We start from the raw sequence: 25,144 nt of genomic DNA on the forward strand, positions 1-25,144 counted from the left end.
TATTCAAAAGACCTTGTTGTGTTGTTTCCCCATTGAATTCTTTAATTAACTCTTTTTTCTCCATTAATTTTTTAAGAAAAAACCGAGAACATTTTTCATCTTTCTCCATATGCTCCACTTTTGCATTATAAATAATTTCTTTACCTTTTTGTTCCACTGCCTTTTTTATTTCCTCTTTCACTTTTACAATTGCATTGTCCATATCCACACCAATATTTTTTAACAAGTAACAGGTTTGCAGTTTGGTATTCAGAGTCTTAAACCATTTTTGTTTTTCCCTTGCTTTTTTATTCCTGCAGATATAAAGAAGTCTTTTATTTTTCCTTTAGCATATTCCCACCACTCAAGTATAGAAGTAAAGTGCTGTTGTTTGTTTTTTAAGTTTTTATAGCAGCAAATAAACTCTTGTTTTATTTTTTCCTCCTCCAGCAGCTGTGTGTTTAATTTCCAAACACCTTTCCCTTTAATTAGCTCAGGTAAACACACTGTAACAGAAAGCAGCTTATGGTCAGAGAAAATGTTATCAGTGAGTGATGTATTGCAGGTTGTTACATGTTCAGGCACTAAAATAAAATCAATCCTGGATTTATACACATTACTCTCCCAGGTGTAACCTGGATCAGATGGATTATGATATTTCCAGGTATCTTGCAGTCTATTATCAGTTATTAGGTTTTTTAGCTGCATTTCAGTTTTATCTTTCCTTACAGAACCAGACACTCTTTTTTCCTCTGGCAGCACACAATTAAAGTCCCCTCCCAGTATCACAGGTGAGGGACCAGGTAAGTAGGTCTGAACTGTTTCCAATAAAGTTGACCTCTCCTCCTTCATTGGGGAGGCATAGATGTTACAAATCCTTAATTCCACTCCACAATATTGTACCTTTGCCATCAGAGCCCTCCCAGGCTCAATTTCACTGAAGGATAATATGTTGCAATTTTGGCCTTTAAATAATATCCCAACACCAGAGTTTTTATTATAATTGTCCCCAGACCACAAGGATGGGCCACATCCCCAGTCTGCTTTTAAATCATGATACTCCCAGTCATGTTGTATTGCACATTCCTGAAGTAAAAAAATATCAAAACTTAATTGTGACAAAAAATCAAATAAAGCAGCCCTTCTTGCCGGGCTCTTTAACCCCCTTACATTCAGGGAGGCTACTCTGATGTTGCTCATAATAACATTTTTATTTTATCCTTCCTCTGAAGATGGCGACAACGGTGGAATCACGCCATCTGAATCCTCAGATGTAAACCCCTGTATATTAGCGGGATCAGATGGATGGAGTGAGCAAGATGCCCCTGGTGTGTCACTCTCAGAGGCACTAGATCTTTTCATTGCCCTTTTAACACAAAACTCAGAGTCTTCCTGAGATACAACCAACTCAGGTTTTTTTCTTTTTCTCTGCTCCTCTAGCTCCATTGACTCTTCCCAGCCCTTATCACAGACAATAGGAGCAAGTATTTGTGCTGGACCTGAACCAGTTAAATCCCCAGTCTCCACTACAGAGACTTCAGGACTGGGCTCCACCAGCGCAGGTGAGGTAGCAGTCTTAATTGCAGGCTTACTGGGAGAAACCTCCTTCCCTCTCCCAGTTTTTTTCTCTGCAACAGAGGGTGTTTTAAGAGCAGGTTTTGCAGACTCAACCAGAAGTGCTGTATTGCCAGCTTTAGTCACAGTCACCTGAGGCTTTGAAACCCCTGCAGAGGCCACAGATGGAACTGCCACAGTCACCACTTTTTTGGCTGCAGCCACCACCTCTGCAAAGGATTTTTTCCTTTCTGGACAGTCTCTAAATGTATGACCCTCTTTTGTGCACAGATTACACACCACTGCAGAATTACAGTCCATTGAGCTATGGCCAGACTGTCCACAATTTCTGCAAAACACAGCATCACTTGCACACCTATCTTGAGTGTGGCCAAAGGTTCTGCATTTCCTGCAATACAGTGGCATCCCATTATAAAACAGCCAACCTCTGTCCCTTCCAATCATGAAGGCTGAAGGTGGGTGGTATTGTCCCTCAATCCCATTTGGGTCAGTTTTGAACTTGACATAGAACTTATGTTTCCCTGTCCAGAGGCCAAAAGTGTTCAGGATTTTGTTTCCATATTTGACCTCTGAACAATATCTCCACAGAAACAGTTCAATATCGTTCTTGTCAACATAGGGATTATACATAAAAACAACCACCGGTACTTCCCCAGATGTATATAGCAAGGTGAAGCACAAACCTTCCAGCTCAGGGGACTCCCAACATTGTTTCAGGGTTTCATAGAAGTTCTGGCAAGCTGCAGCAGATGATAGCACAAGTGTAAAGCGTCCTTTTCCAGGCTCCTGCAAACAGAGAATGTCCTCTTTGTCCACTTTTAGCAGGTCAAACAGTATGTTCTTCACAAAATGCTCCAGCGTAAACTTCTCCAGATAGTCAGCATGTACATCTATACGAATTCCATTCCTGACACGGGTTTCCCCAGGCAGAATGTATTTGATCCTTCTCTCCATCTCTGATCGCCTTCCCAGGTCTCCAGACCCACAGATACTACACTTGATCTTAGCCAAAAGGCCGAGAAGCGATGGCCACAACGGTTTCCCGAAAACTCCCCTTCTCGGACACCACGTCCTTCTTGTTAAGGCGAAGCCAGACATACATACCCTATTATGCGCTCCACCCTCTCAGATGGCGGACCGGACGTGCTTTCACACTGCATCTCCTATTGCCTAGCACTGCCTCTGTCTTCCTTTCTGCTCTCAAATCTGAATAGCTCCACCCCCCAATCACACTGCGTCTGCTTCCACCTGATGGATGGCAGACATACACGTCTCTGTCTCTGTCTCCGTCTCTGTCTGGCATACATGACATGCAGCTAGCTCTTTGGCTGGCTGTCTCTGTAGCTGGCTGGCTGTCTCTGTGGCTGGCTGCCTAGCTGGCTAGCTTATTATTAGTACCTACCTACCTACCTACCTACCTACCTATCTATCTATCTATCTATCTATCTATCTATCTATCTAATCTATCCTATCTATTCTATCTAATGTATCTAATCTATCTATCAAAGAACATGGAGGGTGAATTCTCCCAGCTGGAGCCGTAGGCAGGCAGCATCAGCAGGATACATCGGCCACCAGGAATCAAATCCAAAGGAAACGGTTTAATAAACTGCACCTACCTTTCCACCTACCTGCTCGGTCGCTTGACCGGCTGCAACTGAGCTGCTTGTTGTGCTGGCAGCTGTGTATAGCAGCAAAGCCTTGATGACATCACGTCCCGCGATGACATCACCAGCACTGGCCCGGCAGCCAAGTTGTAAACAACTCTGCCAGTTGGTTGCCATGGCAACAGAGGCCAGCAAGTCTTGGACAAACAAACTTTTCGTAGCCACACTCGGGCTAATTTTTCGGGGTCGGTCCACCTGCGCACAACACACTGGAGGGATGTTTCTTGCAACACAGTAGTTTCAGGTGCAGCCGGCTTGTTTCCTTCTTCATTCTTTTGCTCTGTTTTTTGCAAACTCATTAGGGGGTGCACTGAACCTGGAGGCACTGCAATACCAGGTCAATGCCTGGAGAGGACAGAGCAAGCTCTTTTTCCATCTCCCTGTTCTAAAAAATCCATTTAATATATGGTCCCCAGATAGGGGGACGTATCAGATATTAAACTGATAAGAACAGATACTACACTTGATCTTAGCCAAAAGGCCGAGAAGCGATGGCCACAACGGTTTCCCGAAAACTCCCCTTCTCGGACACCACGTCCTTCTTGTTAAGGCGAAGCCAGACATACATACCCTATTATGCGCTCCACCCTCTCAGATGGCGGACCGGACGTGCTTTCACACTGCATCTCCTATTGCCTAGCACTGCCTCTGTCTTCCTTTCTGCTCTCAAATCTGAATAGCTCCACCCCCCAATCACACTGCGTCTGCTTCCACCTGATGGATGGCAGACATACACGTCTCTGTCTCTGTCTCCGTCTCTGTCTGGCATACATGACATGCAGCTAGCTCTTTGGCTGGCTGTCTCTGTAGCTGGCTGGCTGTCTCTGTGGCTGGCTGCCTAGCTGGCTAGCTTATTATTAGTACCTACCTACCTACCTACCTATCTATCTATCTATCTATCTATCTATCTATCTATCTATCTATCTATCTAATCTATCCTATCTATTCTATCTAATGTATCTAATCTATCTATCAAAGAACATGGAGGGTGAATTCTCCCAGCTGGAGCCGTAGGCAGGCAGCATCAGCAGGATACATCGGCCACCAGGAAATCAAATCCAAAGGAAACGGTTTAATAAACTGCACCTACCTTTCCACCTACCTGCTTCGGTCGCTTGACCGGCTGCAACTGAGCTGCTTGTTGTGCTGGCAGCTGTGTATAGCAGCAAAGCCTTGATGACATCACGTCCCGCGATGACATCACCAGCACTGGCCCGGCAGCCAAGTTGTAAACAACTCTGCCAGTTGGTTGCCATGGCAACAGAGGCCAGCAAGTCTTGGACAAACAAACTTTTCGTAGCCACACTCGGGCTAATTTTTCGGGGTCGGTCCACCTGCGCACAACACACTCGAGGGATGTTTCTTGCAACACAGTAGTTTCAGGTGCAGCCGGCTTGTTTCCTTCTTCATTCTTTTGCTCTGTTTTTTGCAAACTCATTAGGGGGTGCACTGAACCTGGAGGCACTGCAATACCAGGTCAATGCCTGGAGAGGACAGAGCAAGCTCTTTTTCCATCTCCCTGTTCTAAAATCCATTTAATATATGGTCCCCAGATAGGGGGACGTATCAGATATTAAACTGATAAGAACAGATACTACACTTGATCTTAGCCAAAAGGCCGAGAAGCGATGGCCACAACGGTTTCCCGAAAACTCCCCTTCTCGGACACCACGTCCTTCTTGTTAAGGCGAAGCCAGACATACATACCCTATTATGCGCTCCACCCTCTCAGATGGCGGACCGGACGTGCTTTCACACTGCATCTCCTATTGCCTAGCACTGCCTCTGTCTTCCTTTCTGCTCTCAAATCTGAATAGCTCCACCCCCCAATCACACTGCGTCTGCTTCCACCTGATGGATGGCAGACATACACGTCTCTGTCTCTGTCTCCGTCTCTGTCTGGCATACATGACATGCAGCTAGCTCTTTGGCTGGCTGTCTCTGTAGCTGGCTGGCTGTCTCTGTGGCTGGCTGCCTAGCTGGCTAGCTTATTATTAGTACCTACCTACCTACCTACCTACCTATCTATCTATCTATCTATCTATCTATCTATCTATCTAATCTATCCTATCTATTCTATCTAATGTATCTAATCTATCTATCAAAGAACATGGAGGGTGAATTCTCCCAGCTGGAGCCGTAGGCAGGCAGCATCAGCAGGATACATCGGCCACCAGGAAATCAAATCCAAAGGAAACGGTTTAATAAACTGCACCTACCTTTCCACCTACCTGCTCGGTCGCTTGACCGGCTGCAACTGAGCTGCTTGTTGTGCTGGCAGCTGTGTATAGCAGCAAAGCCTTGATGACATCACGTCCCGCGATGACATCACCAGCACTGGCCCGGCAGCCAAGTTGTAAACAACTCTGCCAGTTGGTTGCCATGGCAACAGAGGCCAGCAAGTCTTGGACAAACAAACTTTTCGTAGCCACACTCGGGCTAATTTTTCGGGGTCGGTCCACCTGCGCACAACACACTCGAGGGATGTTTCTTGCAACACAGTAGTTTCAGGTGCAGCCGGCTTGTTTCCTTCTTCATTCTTTTGCTCTGTTTTTTGCAAACTCATTAGGGGGTGCACTGAACCTGGAGGCACTGCAATACCAGGTCAATGCCTGGAGAGGACAGAGCAAGCTCTTTTTCCATCTCCCTGTTCTAAAAATCCATTTAATATATGGTCCCCAGATAGGGGACGTATCAGATATTAAACTGATAAGAACAGATTTTTTTTTTTTTTTTTTTTTTTTCTTCCTCAGTTTCTGGACTACAGTCAAACGGCCATCAGGTCACCTACCATGACTCATCACAGCAACCAAGTCCATAAAAAACATCATAGGAATACTAAACACAAAAAAAAAAAAAAAAACTAAAAAACATTCAAAAAAAAACAAAAACACAAAAAACAAAATTGGTCAAGATTACTCACATGTTACCCCATCGCGAAAATTCCAAATGTCCTCTGCTTTGTCTTCTCCATTCCTTTTCTTTTCCACCAGATAGACGACAAAGACTCTCGCTAAAAACAGTTTTTTGCATTCAATAGGAGAAATAAAAACATGTTTAAAAACCAGCAAATTACGACAATCCCATAAAACTTCTTTAAAAATTGAAAAAACAATCCAACACACTCGGGCACTTGTCTCTTTGCTAAAATCTTGACCAATTAAAATCCTTTGAAAATTAAAATGACTAAGACCAGTAACAGCACTAAAAAAACTCTCTAAAAGGGATAAAGCGTTTTAGCATAAAAACAGTCCCAAAAAATATGAAAAATGTCCTCCCTCCCAACACAACCTTCTCTAGGGCACTTATCGTTCACACGTATTCCTCGTCCATTCAAAATGCCCGTGTTGGGAGACATCCATGCAAGGACAGCCACGCCACATCCCTCTGTCTATTAGAGAGACCAAAACATTAAAAAGGTTCCAGACCTTTGCTGACTGTACAGGATTGCAGAATGGTACTTCATATAACCTCTCGTCTTTTCTCAAGGCTCGCTGTATTTTCTCTTTTTCAGGCTTACCTAAAGAGCTCAGGTTATACTGATCATTGAAGGACCTAAGGACCACATAAAAGGTAGGAATAACAAATGACATGGGTCTACTCAGATCCTTCTCACACCAGCCCCATTTAGTAAACAACCATCCTGCTAAATACCTGCACATGTCAGCGGTCCTACTATTGTTCTGGCTAGTCTTAAAAATCAATAAAAAATAATGCATTTTTAAAAACAAATCAACATTCGGAAAATTAAAACCACCATATTTCTCACTACTTAAAACCTTTTCTCTTCTCATTTTCTCCATCTTAGAACCCCAAAAAAAGATAAAAAGTTTCCTCGTCGTTCTTCTAACCCACAATGGTTTGGGTGGAAAATCATTGCAATGTATAAAAGCATCGGTAAAATCACAGTCTTGATAATTAAAATTTTTCCTTTAAAAGATAAGTTCCGTAATTTCCAAAAATTTAGCTTCTTTTCAATCTTCTGCTCCAACTCCACATAGCTCTTCCTTGCTTTTAGATCTTTCTCATAGGTCATGCCCAGGACATCAATATTGTCTTTTTCCACCACCCCATCCACTACTACTTTTTCCTGCTTACCAAAATTACATAACTGACATTTATTCCAATTTACACTCATTCCACTCACACAACAAAATAATTTAACATGTAAATTGACTCTACGTAAGTCCGCCAGGGATGTACATGTAAAAACCACATCATCCATATAACTTAATGATTTCACTGTCATACCTGCACTACCTGGGATAAAAACACCATCAACACATTTATCTTTTTGCACGGATTTTAAAAGAGCCTCTATAACACAAATAAAAAGAATTGGGGACAGAGGACATCCCTGGCGGACCCCAGATAAAATATTAAAAGCAGGACTAAAATGGCCATTAACTAAAACCTGAGCACTCACATCCTGATAAAAACCTCTGATTACTCTCAATAAAAACTCAGGGACACCAAGACGTTTTAACGCTAAAAACATAAAATTGTGTGGCACCTTGTCATACGCTTTTTCAAAATCTACAGACTCAATAAACAGAGGAGAATTATTAAAACCAGCACTGTAAACAATATCTCTTAAAATCAATAAATTATCAGTAATTCTCCTCCCTGGTACGGCACACACCTGGTACTCCCCCACCATGCGGCCCACCACCTCACTCATTCTTAATGCCACTATTTTTGCAATAATTTTATAATCCACGTTTAAAAGCGTAATTGGTCTCCAATTCTTAATGTCCCTTTCGTCTCCTTTTTTAAAAATAAGAGTAATCATACCCTTCTTCATCGATTCTGATAAAAGTCCTGAATTAAAAACATGCTGGATGACATAGGTAAAATCTTCTTTTAAAATATCCCAAAAGGCAATATAAAATTCTACAGGGAGACCGTCTCCTCCTGGCGTCTTCCCTTTCGCCATCTTGTCTATTGCTTGTTTGATCTCCCCTTCACCAACGTCACCATTTAAAAATTCTTGCATGTTATCAGGAATACAATTATCTAAAACCTTACAATAGTCGTTCATCTCTGCCTCACTAGCTCTGCTTTGGTTACTAAAAAGTGTTTTGTAAAAATTACCGACCTCTTCCACCACTTCATCACCAGTCACTTCTCCTGTGGAAGTTAAAACGGATTTAAAATATCCTTTGGCCTTAAAACACTTTTTAAAAAAGAAACGGGAACACTGCTCATCCTCCTCCATCTTCTGTACCTTGGCCGCATACACAATATTCTTCCCCCTTTCCACCAATGCTTTCCTCATCTCTTCTTTTATCTTCTTTACCTCCACCTCCACATCAATCCCAACACTTTTAAATTTATATAGCGCCTCTAGTTGGGATATTAGGTCTGCTTCTTTCTTTCTCTTCTTTTTGGCTTTTTCTATGCAAGTGTTCTTAAAAAATTGTGCGAATCTGACTTTGGACCAGTCCCACCAAGCTAAAATATCTTTAAAATTCCGTTTCTTTGACACACAAAATAAAAACTCCTTCTTAAAATCTTCTATTACTTCCTCTTCCTGTAACAGACTTACATTCAGCTTCCACAGCCCTCTCCCAAAGCTAGTGGATTCATTAATACTAATCTCAGCCACCACCATCTTATGGTCTGAGAAAGAAAGCATCATGTGATCGCACCGGACCACCTTGACCTCTTCAGACACAAAAATGTAATCCAACCGGGATCTACAGCGGCCACTATCCGATATATATGTAAATCTGTCATCAGTGCTAATCATCAGCCCAGTATCAATGTAACGTAAGTCTTGTATAATCTGATTTAAAGCATTGGAAGTAACATCAGTTCTTACTTCAGCAGAGCTCTCACGATCATTGGCAGATCGAATACAATTAAAATCTCCAGCGACTACTGTAAAATCACGCCCAGGCATAAAATATTTAAGAGACTCTAAAAATAAAATCCGTGCTTGTTTTTCAGCAGGTGCATAAACATTTAAAATTCTTATTCTCTGTCCCATAAAATCCAGATTTAAAACCATACAACGTCCTGGGATTAAAATCTGGCAATCTAAAAACTTAATACCATCATTTTTCAATAAAATACCAATGCCTTCATTTTATTGTCTGTGCATGGAGACCAAAAAGACTGCCCCTTCCTCCACTCATCTCCATGTGGGGCAGATTTTATTGCACATTCTTGTAAACAGAGGATATCCGCATTAACATTCTCCAGGCGCTCTAATATTGCTGCTCTCCTACTTGCAGACCCAATACTTCGCACATTAATTGTAGCCACACATAAACTCATTAAAAAAATAATGAGAAAAAACATGTTCACAGCCATGGCAGCTACTTTTTAAAACTCTGACTTTCCACTCTCCTCATAACACTCACATTACAATCAGGCGACCCTGGATCAGAGTCCCTGTCCATCTCTTCATTCCACTCCTGAACAGGATCCTCCTGTTCACCAGACCATCTTCCTTTTTTGGATTTCCTCCTCTCACTTTGCAATTCATCCACCTCCTCCTCCTCACCACCAGGGTGTGACTCACCACTCCCCTCGTTAGCACGTTGACCAGGTGTTAATGATGCATCAGATTCCTCTCCACCTTCTTCCATTTGCTCTCCCTCCTCCACCACAGGGTCAGTGCACTTCACTTCCATATCCACACTTAACCCCTCATTCACCAGTGACTCACCACTCCTTACTTCCTCAGAGCCACTTTGTGAGTCATTTTTCAGTTCACTTTTCCTCCCTTTCCCACCTTTTCTCTCTGTACTGGTTGTAGCACTCTGTTGTACATTTTCCACAATCACACCAGTACCAGCACCTCTCACATTTTTTCCAGACACACCAGACTCTCTTTCTTTAGGCATATCCATCTCTTTCTCACCTCCTGTATTTTTGCTCATATGCTCCTTCTTCCCTCCAGCCGCCTCAGCATAACTCCTCTTTTTATACCATAAATTACAATTTTTAGCCAAATGCTCATCACTACCGCATATATCACAAGTTTTCCTCTCTGTGCATGACCCAGCATTATGCCCAGTTTTCCCGCAATTTCTGCAACATTCTCCTCTTTCTGGACACCTGTCCTGGACATGACCATATGCATGACACCGTCTACAATATTCCAACTGCCCGTCATAGAAACAAAATCCTCTTTCTCCTCCAATAGAAAAAACTTGCGGTATACTTTTAAATCCACTTATCACATTTTCATCTTGTTTAAACTTTACCAAAAACTTCCTTTTTCCATTTAGGTAACCGTACTTATTTCTCAGTCTTCCCAAAAACTTTACTTCCTCACAGTAGCGAAGCAAAAAACCAGACACCATTTCATCGGTTACCTTAGGGTTATACATATGGATTACCACCATTTTGGACATTCGCATAAACAAAGGCACAATTTTCACCATTTTCATTACTTCTGGCTCCTCTTTCCTCTTCATCTCTTCCAAATCCTTATAGACACGCTGGCACAACTCGGAATTAAAGAAAGTGATATCGTAAATACCTTGTCTTGCAAAGTCTTGTAATCCCAACACATCCGTTACCTGTAGGTACTGAAGCTTCCGGATGATCTCCAGCACCACTTGGTCCAATCCAATTTTCTCCCGATATTGTATGGGGACAAAAATCCTCACTGTGTCCTCGACTCCTCGAGACCGTTCTCCATCCATTTTTGCAGGCTTAAATACCTACGATCGCAACCCCGTAATAATCCAGGGCCCCCACAAGGAGGACCCCGATCACCACCCCCTCTGACCAGACCAAACGCAGCAAAGATACTACACTTGATCTTAGCCAAAAGGCCGAGAAGCGATGGCCACAACGGTTTCCCGAAAACTCCCCTTCTCGGACACCACGTCCTTCTTGTTAAGGCGAAGCCAGACATACATACCCTATTATGCGCTCCACCCTCTCAGATGGCGGACCGGACGTGCTTTCACACTGCATCTCCTATTGCCTAGCACTGCCTCTGTCTTCCTTTCTGCTCTCAAATCTGAATAGCTCCACCCCCCAATCACACTGCGTCTGCTTCCACCTGATGGATGGCAGACATACACGTCTCTGTCTCTGTCTCCGTCTCTGTCTGGCATACATGACATGCAGCTAGCTCTTTGGCTGGCTGTCTCTGTAGCTGGCTGGCTGTCTCTGTGGCTGGCTGCCTAGCTGGCTAGCTTATTATTAGTACCTACCTACCTACCTACCTACCTACCTATCTATCTATCTATCTATCTATCTATCTATCTATCTATCTATCTATCTAATCTATCCTATCTATTCTATCTAATGTATCTAATCTATCTATCAAGAACATGGAGGGTGAATTCTCCCAGCTGGAGCCGTAGGCAGGCAGCATCAGCAGGATACATCGGCCACCAGGAAATCAAATCCAAAGGAAACGGTTTAATAAACTGCACCTACCTTTCCACCTACCTGCTCGGTCGCTTGACCGGCTGCAACTGAGCTGCTTGTTGTGCTGGCAGCTGTGTATAGCAGCAAAGCCTTGATGACATCACGTCCCGCGATGACATCACCAGCACTGGCCCGGCAGCCAAGTTGTAAACAACTCTGCCAGTTGGTTGCCATGGCAACAGAGGCCAGCAAGTCTTGGACAAACAAACTTTTCGTAGCCACACTCGGGCTAATTTTTCGGGGTCGGTCCACCTGCGCACAACACACTCGAGGGATGTTTCTTGCAACACAGTAGTTTCAGGTGCAGCCGGCTTGTTTCCTTCTTCATTCTTTTGCTCTGTTTTTTGCAAACTCATTAGGGGGTGCACTGAACCTGGAGGCACTGCAATACCAGGTCAATGCCTGGAGAGGACAGAGCAAGCTCTTTTTCCATCTCCCTGTTCTAAAAATCCATTTAATATATGGTCCCCAGATAGGGGACGTATCAGATATTAAACTGATAAGAACAGATACTACACTTGATCTTAGCCAAAAGGCCGAGAAGCGATGGCCACAACGGTTTCCCGAAAACTCCCCTTCTCGGACACCACGTCCTTCTTGTTAAGGCGAAGCCAGACATACATACCCTATTATGCGCTCCACCCTCTCAGATGGCGGACCGGACGTGCTTTCACACTGCATCTCCTATTGCCTAGCACTGCCTCTGTCTTCCTTTCTGCTCTCAAATCTGAATAGCTCCACCCCCCAATCACACTGCGTCTGCTTCCACCTGATGGATGGCAGACATACACGTCTCTGTCTCTGTCTCCGTCTCTGTCTGGCATACATGACATGCAGCTAGCTCTTTGGCTGGCTGTCTCTGTAGCTGGCTGGCTGTCTCTGTGGCTGGCTGCCTAGCTGGCTAGCTTATTATTAGTACCTACCTACCTACCTACCTACCTACCTATCTATCTATCTATCTATCTATCTATCTATCTATCTATCTATCTAATCTATCCTATCTATTCTATCTAATGTATCTAATCTATCTATCAAAGAACATGGAGGGTGAATTCTCCCAGCTGGAGCCGTAGGCAGGCAGCATCAGCAGGATACATCGGCCACCAGGAAATCAAATCCAAAGGAAACGGTTTAATAAACTGCACCTACCTTTCCACCTACCTGCTCGGTCGCTTGACCGGCTGCAACTGAGCTGCTTGTTGTGCTGGCAGCTGTGTATAGCAGCAAAGCCTTGATGACATCACGTCCCGCGATGACATCACCAGCACTGGCCCGGCAGCCAAGTTGTAAACAACTCTGCCAGTTGGTTGCCATGGCAACAGAGGCCAGCAAGTCTTGGACAAACAAACTTTTCGTAGCCACACTCGGGCTAATTTTTCGGGGTCGGTCCACCTGCGCACAACACACTCGAGGGATGTTTCTTGCAACACAGTAGTTTCAGGTGCAGCCGGCTTGTTTCCTTCTTCATTCTTTTGCTCTGTTTTTTGCAAACTCATTAGGGGGTGCACTGAACCTGGAGGCACTGCAATACCAGGTCAATGCCTGGAGAGGACAGAGCAAGCTCTTTTTCCATCTCCCTGTTCTAAAAATCCATTTAATATATGGTCCCCAGATAGGGGACGTATCAGATATTAAACTGATAAGAACAGATTTTTTGATTGAAAATATCTTTATTACAATCAGTCGTCGTCAGGCATACATAAACTGTGACGCAGCACAGTTCAATAAATAAGACACTACATACTCAGCACCATGGTACAACATACAGCACAGGCTCCCTACGCTATACATCATACCACCCGCTACACTAGCATTCCCGCATACCTTAACAATCCTAAAACAACAAACAATAAAGCAATACAGACAAGTGATGGGGTAAGGGGGGGGTGGGAAAGAGGGGGGTAGGGAGGGGAAATCACAGGCCCGAAGCTTTATTGAAAGACGACACAACACAAGGGGAGAGGGGGAAGGAGAGGGGTATCAATCCTCTTCTTCCTGGTCCGATCTGTCCATGATGGAATAGTCTCTGAGCAGGCTGTGGACCAGCCTGCGGCAGTCCAGAAAGGACATCCTCTCCTTCTTCAGAATGAGGCGGTTCCTGGCAAGCCATATAGCGTCCTTAAAACAGTTCATAAGGCGCCAGGCCTCCCGGGTTGCCTCATCGCCGAAATTCCCAGGGAACAGGCCGTACAGCACCGCGCAGTGCGTTAGCCTGTTCCTGGGCACACAGTCACTGAGTTCAAGTTCCAGGGCGTCCAACAGGCCCTGAGCAAACGGACACTGCCAAAAGAGGTGCAAAGATGTTTCCTCCACGAAGGGGCACCGGGGGCAGTACCGCGTTTTGCACAGGTTGCGGGCATGCATGAATGACCTCAAAGGCAGTCCCCCCTGAATGGCCATCCAAGACAAGTCCTTGTGCCCGTTGGTCAGCTTCGCCGAAGCCACATTTGTCCATATAGTCTCTGCGGTGGCCGCAGTGAGCCCTGGAACGAGCTCCATAGAGTCCTGTGCTCTGATGAGCTTGTGGACAGTTTTTGGCTTCCACAAGTCGGGCTTGAGTCCCTCCAGTTGGTGTTCCCTCACAAACTTGACGACGCCCCCGTAGAACCAGGGAGTGTGCCAGTTGTAAGGGATGGAGCTGTCCCACTTGTCCCAGCTCAGACCCCTCCAGAGGGGGAGGAGGAACAGGCGAGACATGGACCTGCCCGCAGAGCCATTTTTCTGTTGCAGAGTCCTCCGCACACAGTCACATACAAAGGCTGCCCGCAGCAAGGTAGGGATATCCGGAACACCTTTTCCGCCCTTGCGGGGTTCCTTGTACATCACGGAGCGCTTCACTCTGTCCATTTTGGAGCCCCAGATGAAAACAAAACACGGTCCTGGTGATGGCCCTGCAGACGGTGACATGGGGGGGCCAGGCCTGTGCGGTGTACTGGAGCACAGGCAGAACTTCGTTCCTCAGGACCAATGCTTTGCCCTCAATGGTGAGGTGTCTGAGGCTCCACAGCCCGATCTTCGTATTGACCTTAGCCAATCGCTCTTCCCAGGACTTGAGGGCCGCGCCTTCCTTTCCGAACCAGACTCCAAGGATCTTGATGAAGTCCGGTTTGATGGTAAACGGGAAGGGGGCGGAGGAAGCCAGGTGCCACTCCCCGAAGAGCATAGCCTCCGACTTCCCGCAGTTGACCTTTGCCCCTGAAGCCTTTCCGAACTTCTCGCAGGTCTGGACGAGTGCGGTCACCGAACGCTGGTCAGCGCAGAAGACGGTCACGTCGTCCATGTACAGCGAGCACTTGACCTCGTGTCGATCGGGTCCGGGTACGGTGATCCCTCTGATCTCTCCGTTCTGCCGTATAGCCTCCGCGAAGGATTCTATAACACAAACAAAAAGGAGAGGTGAGAGAGGGCAGCCTTGTCTGACCCCAGAAAGAACCGGAAAGGGGTCAGTCTTCCAGCCGTTCACCAGTACCCTGCTGAAAATATCAAAATACATCACGTTAACAAAACGACAAAACATATCACCAAGTCCTAACCTACGCAGTGCCCTGCCCATGAACTCGTGAGAGACCCGGTCGAAAGCCTTCTCCTGATCAAGGCTGACCAGGGCCGCGTGTGCACGGCGGCTTTGGATGTAATGGACCGTGTCCCTCACTAGGGCGAGGCTGTCTGCGATCCTGCGGCCGGGAATGCCACAGGTCTGGTCCAGATGGACGACCTGACCGATGACCTTCTTCAGCCGGTTGGCCAGCACCTTGGCGAGGATCTTGTAGTCCACGTTCAAGAGAGAGATGGGACGCCAATTTTTCAAGTCACATCTCTCCCCCTTCCGCTTATACAGGATCGTGATCGTACCCTCCCTCAACGACGGAGGCATTCTACCCTCCACCACCATCTCCTCGTACAGCTCCAACAGGTCCGGGCAAACTGAGATCCCCCAGCGCTACATAGAGCTCCGCTGGGAGACCATCACTGCCCGGGGTCCTGCCAGGCCTAAAGGATTTAGCGGCAGAGAGCAGCTCCCCCACCGTCAAGGGGGCGTCCATGGCCGACGCACCTGCGGGATCAACAACGTTAGTGATACCTGACAGGAACTCGTCGGCCACTTCGGAGTCGGTGGTCTTCGGGGCGTAGAGGCATGCGGTAGAAGCTAGTGACAACCCCCATCACGTCCTCTTTGCCCTTCCGCAAACTTCCGGTCCTCATCCCGCAGCTCAGTCAGGGGCGTGTGGCCGGCGTGGAGTTTCCTGAAAAAGAACGAGTTACATTTCTCACCCTTCTCCAGGTTCTCCACCTTGGAACGGAAGACGATTCGCTTGGATTCCTCCTCAAAGTGCCTTTGCAAGCTCTTTTTGGTCTCCTCCAGCTCCTCCTTCACGTCCCAGCCGCACCGGAGAAGGTCTTGCAGTGACCGCAGCTCGCGCTGCAGCCTCCTGAAGTCCCTCTTTCTTCCGCACGCCTGTTGACGACTCTTGGCCTGAAAGAAACTGCGAAATTGAACCTTAACAAATTCCCACCAATCACTAACACGCTCAAACATACATTTATCGTTGCGCCATACGATGTAGGCCTCTCTAAGCTCCTCCAGAACCTCCTCCTGAGCCAGCAGAGCACAATTCAGCTTCCAAGAGCCTGGGCCAGATGGGAAACCATGGCCCAGAACCCCTTGAAACCGAATGGCCCTGTGGTCAGAGAAGAAGCAGGGAACCATAGAGTGCCTAGTCTGCCTGACTGCTCGAGAGGCAAACACAAAGTCAATCCGAGAACGGAGCGAGCCATCGGGGCGGCTCCATGTATAATTAACAGAGCCGTTCCCGATGGACCCAACAACGTCCTGCAAGGATGCTTCAGTCACCATCTCGATGAGCAGTTTGGATGTGACATCCAACTTGACAGATGTCCCAGAACTGCGTCCGTCCGCTTCAATGGGGCAGTTGAAGTCCCCACCCAACACTACAGCCCTGGAGGTTGCGAGCTGGGCCCGCAGGGCCTGGAATAGTTCCAGACGCGCACCCTTCTCAGGAGAGGCATACACATTGATGAGCCTTACGGGCTCCCCCGCCCAAGAGCCGTCTGCAATTAGCAATCTGCCACAGACAAGCTCCTGAACAGAATCAAGTGTAAAGTTGCCTCCCCTGATCAGGATGGCGACCCCTGCGGACTTACAGTCGCCCCCGCCGGACCAGTAGGAGGGACCGTGGGACCACTGCCTGGCCAGATGGTTGTAGGACCTAGAAGAGGACAGAGCACATTCCTGCAACATATACACATCGCACAACTGAGCATTTAAAAAACGAAAGAACTGTCTGGAATCTAGACCTATCTCTCATACTCCGCACATTTAAGCTAAAGATGGAAAGATTAGCCATGGGGAGAAAAGAAAAGGGTTAGTCACAGACTCATACGATACCACTCCGGTCGGGCGGATCCTCTTCTTCGGGGCCCGCCGGCCCGACCCATTCCCGTATGCACTCCTCCAGCGCCTCTTTCAGGTGTGCATTCTCTGGGACGTCCTCGAAGTCGAAAGCCTCCGGTTCGTCGACCAGATTCTCCACCACCTGATCCATGTCGCTTTCCTCCGGGAGGTCATCTTCGCAGACCTCGATGATCTTTTTCTTGGAGGTCTCAGCCGACGGGCTGTCCCTCACTTTCCTCTTCCTGTCGGGAACCACTGTGGGGACAAGAGGGGGAAAATCCTCCAAGGAGAGAACCACAGCAGCGGGAGGAAAGGGTTAGTGCTGCTGGGTTGGGGGAGTGGGGTGGGAGGGTGGGGGTAGGGGCGGGGGACAGGGGACCCACTGAGGCAATGGGATAGGGGAGGGATTCCTCAGTGGGGGTGGGCGGGGAGGGAGAGGGGGGAGGGGGGGGAAGGAGGGGAGGGGGAAGGGGTAGGGAGGGGCGGGGGTAGGGGGAGGATTAGGGGCCGTCGTCCTCTTACCCTCCTTCTTCTTCTTCTCCTTCTCCTTGGGCTTCTGCGCTGCTTGGGCTACGGCCGGCTTGCTGGCTGGTCGGAGCTTTGGCAACCACGGATGCCCACGTTCTCTTTTCCCTCTGGGGCAGGCCCTGTAGCTGTGGTCCGCATGGCCGCAGAGGTTGCAGTTTTTTGCCTTCGGACAGTCCTTGGTCCCGTGCCCCGGCACTCGGCAGACTCTACAGGAATCTTCGCTGCAGTCCTTCGCCTGATGACCCTTCTTGCTGCATCTCCTGCAGATCTGCGGCATATCCGGGTAATAGATGAAGCCTGGAGCGTCACCCAAAGAGAAAGCCTGAGGCAGGTGCTGGAAACCGTCGTCCGATGACTCATCCCTGTTGAGCCTTCACGACCACCGACCACTTGCCAGTCCAGAATCCAAGGCTGCTCAGGATCTTGGAGGGTTCCTTGACCACTGTGCAGTACCTTGCAAGGAATGTGGCGATGTCCTTGCCTGGGATGTACGGGTTAAGGGATTGAAACCGTCACCCGCCTCTCCTCCCTTTGGATTAAGCAGTTGCTTACAAAGCGAGAGAAAGGGGATTCGGGCCTCGCTGCCTTTACCGCCTCCCAGTACCTCCTGCAGGTGTTGAAGGAGGCAAATGTCACATAGAAGATCCCCGTGAAGAAGAAAATGCTGAGGGTTTCAGCCTTGGAGAAACCCTGGTCCAGGACCATCTTCTTAGCGAACACGTCCTCAGACATGTCCGGCTCTCTACCATCCACCTTCTTCAGTCGCATGGCCACCGTAGTGCGCATCCAGGGCCGCAGTGTAGGGACGCCTGGATCCGCAGCCTTGCTGGTCGTCGGCTGAGCTGGGGCGGCAGAGGAAGAGGCATCCACGACCCGGGCCTCCTGGCTCTTCCTCGCTTCCTTCTGCTGGGTCTTCTTCATCTCCGCTGCTGAAGAGGCCATCGCTTCTCCTGGTCGAGCTCTTTCCTGGTGGGCGGAGCTATGCAGATCCTCGTCGAAGGGGGCGGAGAGATGCAAATCCTCGTCGCCGGCTTCTTCGGGGTTCAGCGTCGTCCTTCTCGGGGTTCCGGGGCGTCTTCGTCGATCGTTCGTCGGCAGGCGGGATCGAAGTGGTTCTCCGGTCAAACCGTCGGGCACAGGACAATCGAGCAGCAGGCCGAGAGGAAGGTTCACTCTCGTTCCTGGGGAATAGCCCTACACCCAATAGCTGCAGTGAGCTTAAGACGAATTAAATCGCCGATGCCCAAAGGCCGAGTGCAGGGGGTACCCCAGGACCTGAGCCGTCAAGTCAAGGCAGTTCAGTAAGACAAGATTTTTTTTTTTTTTTTTTTTTTTACCATTCAGAATGGTTTAAAATCGATATAAACAGGAAAACCTGCTCACATCCCTTTTAATACTCCAACCATCTCATCATCATGGTCATTTCACTCAAAAAATCAACCAACATATAAAGCTATTTGACAATATTAAATAAAACTTACCCATATCTATAATAAGTAAAAGAAACCCTAACTTACTTCAAACGCCTCAAAGTCTCATGCCTCCCTTGAAAGCAAAAAAGGATAATAAATGTAACAAAATACCTGTTTTTGACTCAGACTCCGTTATTCTTTCCACAATATCCGGGGGGACTTTATAGGTCTCGAGAAACCTACTCCCCTGCTTATCCCAATGCGTAGCCACTTTATTATATAACTGGTTTAAAGGAAATTTACTATCTACAGAGTCTATATGATCCCACAATTCCGGTGAAATTAACATGTAGTCCCTCCGTTCCTCTTCTGTAAGACACCTTCCCATCCTCCTCCTTAACTCTGCCTCTCTAGACATTACTTTGGGTGCTCTTTGAATGGCAATATCTTCTTCTTCCTCCTGTTGGGGGGACTTGCCTCCACTTGCACCCTCTGTCTCTCTCTTACTTTTCTTCCCTTGCGGGGAATCACCAGTGCTTCCAGTGGCTTCCTGCTTATCTTCTTGCTCCCTTACTACTTTCTTTTTAACCGGCAGGACGCGTATAGATGTTCCATGCTCCCACACAGGTGACAAGCCTTTTTCTGATCACACGATTCTACTAAGTGACCTTCTTTTTGACACCTTGAGCAAAAGGAAACTGTACAATTTTCCTTAGTATGTCCGTACTGTCTGCATTTCCTGCAAAAAGACTCCATCCCAGAAAAAAACAGATCACCATTGACAGATCCAATCCTAAAACGTCCTGGGGGGACACATAACTTCCCATCTTCCAACATCTTGAATCTTACCAAAAATTTCCATTTCATGGTCCATAATCCAAACTGATTCAAGACTTTTCCTTTCGCCCCGACATCCTCGCAATATCTTCTCAAGAACACGGATATCTCCTCTTCTGATACGTATGGACTATACATCCTGATAGTGACCAGTCTTTCCCTCCTCGGAAAATGAGAAGCAATATCAATGCCATGCAGAATATCATTATTCCTAACACATTCAGCTTACCCAGGAGATTATTGTGATCCTCTTCAGAACTTAGCACCAAATCATAGATCCCTCGCTTCGGGAACTCCAGCAAGGCCAAGATTTGGCTCCGCTGCAGGCCCAAGAGTTTAAAGAGAACTTCCTCCACCAAAAACGCAAGGCCCAATTCTTTCTTTCTGGCATCCTTCAGCGTAAAACGAACTCCGTTTCTTATCCTGGCATAGGCTGGGACTTCATCCGGCATCGTTCCATCTTCATTAGTCACGTCCATTTTTGAATCACTCCAACGATAAACCCACGGTGCACCTCCCCTGCAGATGCAGGTAGGTGGGATCGCTTCCCGTTGCCTGGGGACTAAGCCGCCTGCCTATAGCAGCAAGGAGGTAATCCTCCAAGGCCGACAGGTCGGGTACCCCAGGCACCTTCTGACCAGATCTCCTGTAGATACTACACTTGATCTTAGCCAAAAGGCCGAGAAGCGATGGCCACAACGGTTTCCCGAAAACTCCCCTTCTCGGACACCACGTCCTTCTTGTTAAGGCGAAGCCAGACATACATACCCTATTATGCGCTCCACCCCTCTCAGATGGCGGACCGGACGTGCTTTCACACTGCATCTCCTATTGCCTAGCACTGCCTCTGTCTTCCTTTCTGCTCTCAAATCTGAATAGCTCCACCCCCCAATCACACTGCGTCTGCTTCCACCTGATGGATGGCAGACATACACGTCTCTGTCTCTGTCTCCGTCTCTGTCTGGCATACATGACATGCAGCTAGCTCTTTGGCTGGCTGTCTCTGTAGCTGGCTGGCTGTCTCTGTGGCTGGCTGCCTAGCTGGCTAGCTTATTATTAGTACCTACCTACCTACCTATCTATCTATCTATCTATCTATCTATCTATCTATCTATCTATCTATCTATCTATCTAATCTATCCTATCTATTCTATCTAATGTATCTAATCTATCTATCAAAGAACATGGAGGGTGAATTCTCCCAGCTGGAGCCGTAGGCAGGCAGCATCAGCAGGATACATCGGCCACCAGGAAATCAAATCCAAAGGAAACGGTTTAATAAACTGCACCTACCTTTCCACCTACCTGCTCGGTCGCTTGACCGGCTGCAACTGAGCTGCTTGTTGTGCTGGCAGCTGTGTATAGCAGCAAAGCCTTGATGACATCACGTCCCGCGATGACATCACCAGCACTGGCCCGGCAGCCAAGTTGTAAACAACTCTGCCAGTTGGTTGCCATGGCAACAGAGGCCAGCAAGTCTTGGACAAACAAACTTTTCGTAGCCACACTCGGGCTAATTTTTCGGGGTCGGTCCACCTGCGCACAACACACTCGAGGGATGTTTCTTGCAACACAGTAGTTTCAGGTGCAGCCGGCTTGTTTCCTTCTTCATTCTTTTGCTCTGTTTTTTTGCAAACTCATTAGGGGGTGCACTGAACCTGGAGGCACTGCAATACCAGGTCAATGCCTGGAGAGGACAGAGCAAGCTCTTTTTCCATCTCCCTGTTCTAAAAATCCATTTAATATATGGTCCCCAGATAGGGGACGTATCAGATATTAAACTGATAAGAACAGATTTTTTTTTTTTTTTTTTTTTTTTTTTTAGTCCGAGGAAGCGTGCTCTCACCCAAGTGCACAAAAAGGTGCAGACGTGCCACACAAAAAAAGTGCAACAAGGATGCGGTCTATCGCAAGCCCACTCTAAAAAGAGATGGGCCCCCAACCAACCACATTCCCTCCCCTTCCGGGCCAGAAGGCACCTGCAAAGGTTCAGGACAAATATCCTCTCACTGCCAAAGCAGAGAGAGGACCAATGCCGCTCACAGCAACCACCCGAGCGTTAGCTAAGGCGTTCGCCGTTGAGCAGCCGTACCAAACGGTTTGGCTATCTCCCGAAGGAGACCCAGGGGTGCAGGGAGGCAAGGAACCTGATGGCCACACATGCCTCCCCTAGACCTCTAGGGGGACACCCAGAAGGGCGACCGCAACCTAGAAAATCCTTGTGACAAAACACACGTGAAAAGTGAACACACAGTGACAAAAATTAAATTAAATAAATAAAGATGTGTGCTGTGTGATACAGCCCGGACATCCGGCCAGATCTATAAAAATTACCCATAGCTCTCAACAGCCGGAGACCGGAAAGCTAAAGGTGAGTGTGCTCAAGGGGTGATAGTGAAGTACCGTGCAAAGTGCTTTCACTCAGTGGGATCCCATCCCCAGTGAGTTACGGCACCCTGGGGTCACCACTCCCAGGGCACTTCTGGCACCTCGGCTCTCAGCCCCCTCGAGCCCCTGGCACAGATCCGGAGGGTCATGGCATCTTGCACCGGCTGACTTGCCGCGCCAGCCACCTGCTCAACCCTTATTCCCTCCGTGTGGTTCCCTGCTCTCTCACGAGCGGTACTACACTTGATCTTAGCCAAAAGGCCGAGAAGCGATGGCCACAACGGTTTCCCGAAAACTCCCCTTCTCGGACACCACGTCCTTCTTGTTAAGGCGAAGCCAGACATACATACCCTATTATGCGCTCCACCCTCTCAGATGGCGGACCGGACGTGCTTTCACACTGCATCTCCTATTGCCTAGCACTGCCTCTGTCTTCCTTTCTGCTCTCAAATCTGAATAGCTCCACCCCCCAATCACACTGCGTCTGCTTCCACCTGATGGATGGCAGACATACACGTCTCTGTCTCTGTCTCCGTCTCTGTCTGGCATACATGACATGCAGCTAGCTCTTTGGCTGGCTGTCTCTGTAGCTGGCTGGCTGTCTCTGTGGCTGGCTGCCTAGCTGGCTAGCTTATTATTAGTACCTACCTACCTACCTACCTACCTATCTATCTATCTATCTATCTATCTATCTATCTATCTATCTATCTATCTAATCTATCCTATCTATTCTATCTAATGTATCTAATCTATCTATCAAAGAACATGGAGGGTGAATTCTCCCAGCTGGAGCCGTAGGCAGGCAGCATCAGCAGGATACATCGGCCACCAGGAAATCAAATCCAAAGGAAACGGTTTAATAAACTGCACCTACCTTTCCACCTACCTGCTCGGTCGCTTGACCGGCTGCAACTGAGCTGCTTGTTGTGCTGGCAGCTGTGTATAGCAGCAAAGCCTTGATGACATCACGTCCCGCGATGACATCACCAGCACTGGCCCGGCAGCCAAGTTGTAAACAACTCTGCCAGTTGGTTGCCATGGCAACAGAGGCCAGCAAGTCTTGGACAAACAAACTTTTCGTAGCCACACTCGGGCTAATTTTTCGGGGTCGGTCCACCTGCGCACAACACACTCGAGGGATGTTTCTTGCAACACAGTAGTTTCAGGTGCAGCCGGCTTGTTTCCTTCTTCATTCTTTTGCTCTGTTTTTTGCAAACTCATTAGGGGGTGCACTGAACCTGGAGGCACTGCAATACCAGGTCAATGCCTGGAGAGGACAGAGCAAGCTCTTTTTCCATCTCCCTGTTCTAAAAATCCATTTAATATATGGTCCCCAGATAGGGGACGTATCAGATATTAAACTGATAAGAACAGATTTTTTTTTTTTTTTTTTTTTTTTTTTTTTTTTTTTTTTTTAAAGTTGATTATCCAAAAGGATAACAACCAATTTTATTAAAAAACAAAAGCTTACAACAACAAAAAATAACTTTGCAAAACAATACACAAAACAAACAAAGAAAAATTCTATCTTCTACACAAAGAAACAAAACTATCATATAACTTTATACCAGAAAAAAAAAAAAAAACAGAAAAACCCCAACAAATTATATTACCCTCTCAAACCACCCTTGAAGGCAAGATACGTCAATACACGGAACATACTAGGTGATATAGAACGTGTCTCTTCTACTCGCTTTCTTATATGAGCAGGTACATTATAGAACTCAAAGAACCCTTTTATATCTTTTATCATGCTGTCTTTTGCTTTTTCCTCTACTCTGCCGTAAAACTCCTCCTTTCTAGCGAAGCTATATGCTCCCAATCTTCCAGAGACACAACCTCCTGATCCCTACTTCCTTCCTCTGAAGGTGACCTAACTATCTTTTTTCTTTTTTCCCCCTCTCTAGGAGTCTCCTCTACCTCTCTGGGAGCCCTTCTAACTGCAGGCTCTATATTTTCCTCCCGCCGCAGACTATCACTTTCTCCAACTACTACCTGACCCTCCTCCTTCTCCTTCTCCTCCTTCTCCTCCTTCTCCTCCTTCTCCCTCCCCCGCTTCTTTCTAAGTGGACATGCCGCATACAGGTGGCCATCATTCCCACATAAGTGGCAAACCTTCTGTTTCTCACAGGAATCAGCTGAATGTCCTTCCGTTTGGCATTTTGCACAAAACAATACCGTACAATGCTCTTTCACATGTCCATATTTTTTACATTTACGACAAAAACTCTTCCATTCCCGAATAGAACAAGTCTCCATTGACAGTTCCAATTTTGAAACGGCCTGGAGGCACACAAATCTTTCCATTTTCCATTTCTTTAAACTTCACAGCGAACCTCCACTTCATTGTCCATATCCCGAAACAAGTTCAAGATTTCCCCTTGGAAACAACTTCCTCGCAGTACTGCGCCAGGAACAACGAAATTTCCTCCTCCTCCACATAAGGGCTGTATATCCGACACAGTTATCAGTCTTTGTCGCCTCGGAAAATGAGATATTATATCAATACCATTCAGTATAGCATTTCCTTACAACATTCAGTCTTACCCATCAGATAACTGTAATCCTCTTCTGAAGTTAGTACCAGGTCGTACACTCCACGCTTTGGAAATTCCAGCAGGGCCAGGATCTGACTCCTCTGCAAACCGAAGAGCTTGAAGAAAATCTCCTCCACCAGGAAACAAGTCCTCGCTCTTTCTTTCCAGGGTCTCTCAGTATAAAACGACATCCATTTCTGATCTTTGCATATCCCGGACTTCCTCTGCCGTAGTTCCATCCGCATTTATCGCTTCCATTTTCCAGGTATCGCCAACACACCATACAGGAACAGGAGCACCTCCCTTGCCAGGCAAGTAGGTGGGATCACTGATCTTAGCCAAAAGGCCGAGAAGCGATGGCCACAACGGTTTCCCGAAAACTCCCCTTCTCGGACACCACGTCCTTCT

General features: G+C 47.1%; 3 non-coding genes and 7 pseudogenes across 3 annotated transcripts; all 10 read right to left on the bottom strand.

The window, feature by feature from the left end:
* Positions 1-2,466: 2,466 nt before the first annotated feature.
* Positions 2,467-2,581, bottom strand: LOC138775258 (U2 spliceosomal RNA; annotated as a pseudogene).
* Positions 2,582-3,521: 940 nt separating this feature from the next.
* On the bottom strand, positions 3,522-3,714 carry LOC138775263 (U2 spliceosomal RNA). The gene has a single exon (XR_011360529.1). It is a non-coding gene; the product is annotated as a U2 spliceosomal RNA (small nuclear RNA).
* A 946-nt stretch (positions 3,715-4,660) lies between these two features.
* Positions 4,661-4,851, bottom strand: LOC138775264 (U2 spliceosomal RNA). Its single transcript, XR_011360530.1, has one exon. It is a non-coding gene; the product is annotated as a U2 spliceosomal RNA (small nuclear RNA).
* A 937-nt stretch (positions 4,852-5,788) lies between these two features.
* Positions 5,789-6,000, bottom strand: LOC138775254 (U2 spliceosomal RNA; annotated as a pseudogene).
* Positions 6,001-10,938: 4,938 nt separating this feature from the next.
* On the bottom strand, positions 10,939-11,026 carry LOC138775261 (U2 spliceosomal RNA; annotated as a pseudogene).
* Positions 11,027-11,978: 952 nt separating this feature from the next.
* LOC138775260 (U2 spliceosomal RNA) lies at positions 11,979-12,169 on the bottom strand. The gene has a single exon (XR_011360527.1). It is a non-coding gene; the product is annotated as a U2 spliceosomal RNA (small nuclear RNA).
* Positions 12,170-13,118: 949 nt separating this feature from the next.
* Positions 13,119-13,289, bottom strand: LOC138775250 (U2 spliceosomal RNA; annotated as a pseudogene).
* Positions 13,290-20,363: 7,074 nt separating this feature from the next.
* On the bottom strand, positions 20,364-20,502 carry LOC138775259 (U2 spliceosomal RNA; annotated as a pseudogene).
* A 951-nt stretch (positions 20,503-21,453) lies between these two features.
* Positions 21,454-21,677, bottom strand: LOC138775253 (U2 spliceosomal RNA; annotated as a pseudogene).
* A 1,744-nt stretch (positions 21,678-23,421) lies between these two features.
* LOC138775255 (U2 spliceosomal RNA) lies at positions 23,422-23,639 on the bottom strand (annotated as a pseudogene).
* Between the last annotated feature and the right edge of the window lie 1,505 nt (positions 23,640-25,144).

This window comes from Dendropsophus ebraccatus, unplaced genomic scaffold, assembly GCF_027789765.1.
Source record: "Dendropsophus ebraccatus isolate aDenEbr1 unplaced genomic scaffold, aDenEbr1.pat pat_scaffold_1435_ctg1, whole genome shotgun sequence".
Classification (NCBI taxonomy): domain Eukaryota; kingdom Metazoa; phylum Chordata; class Amphibia; order Anura; family Hylidae; genus Dendropsophus; species Dendropsophus ebraccatus.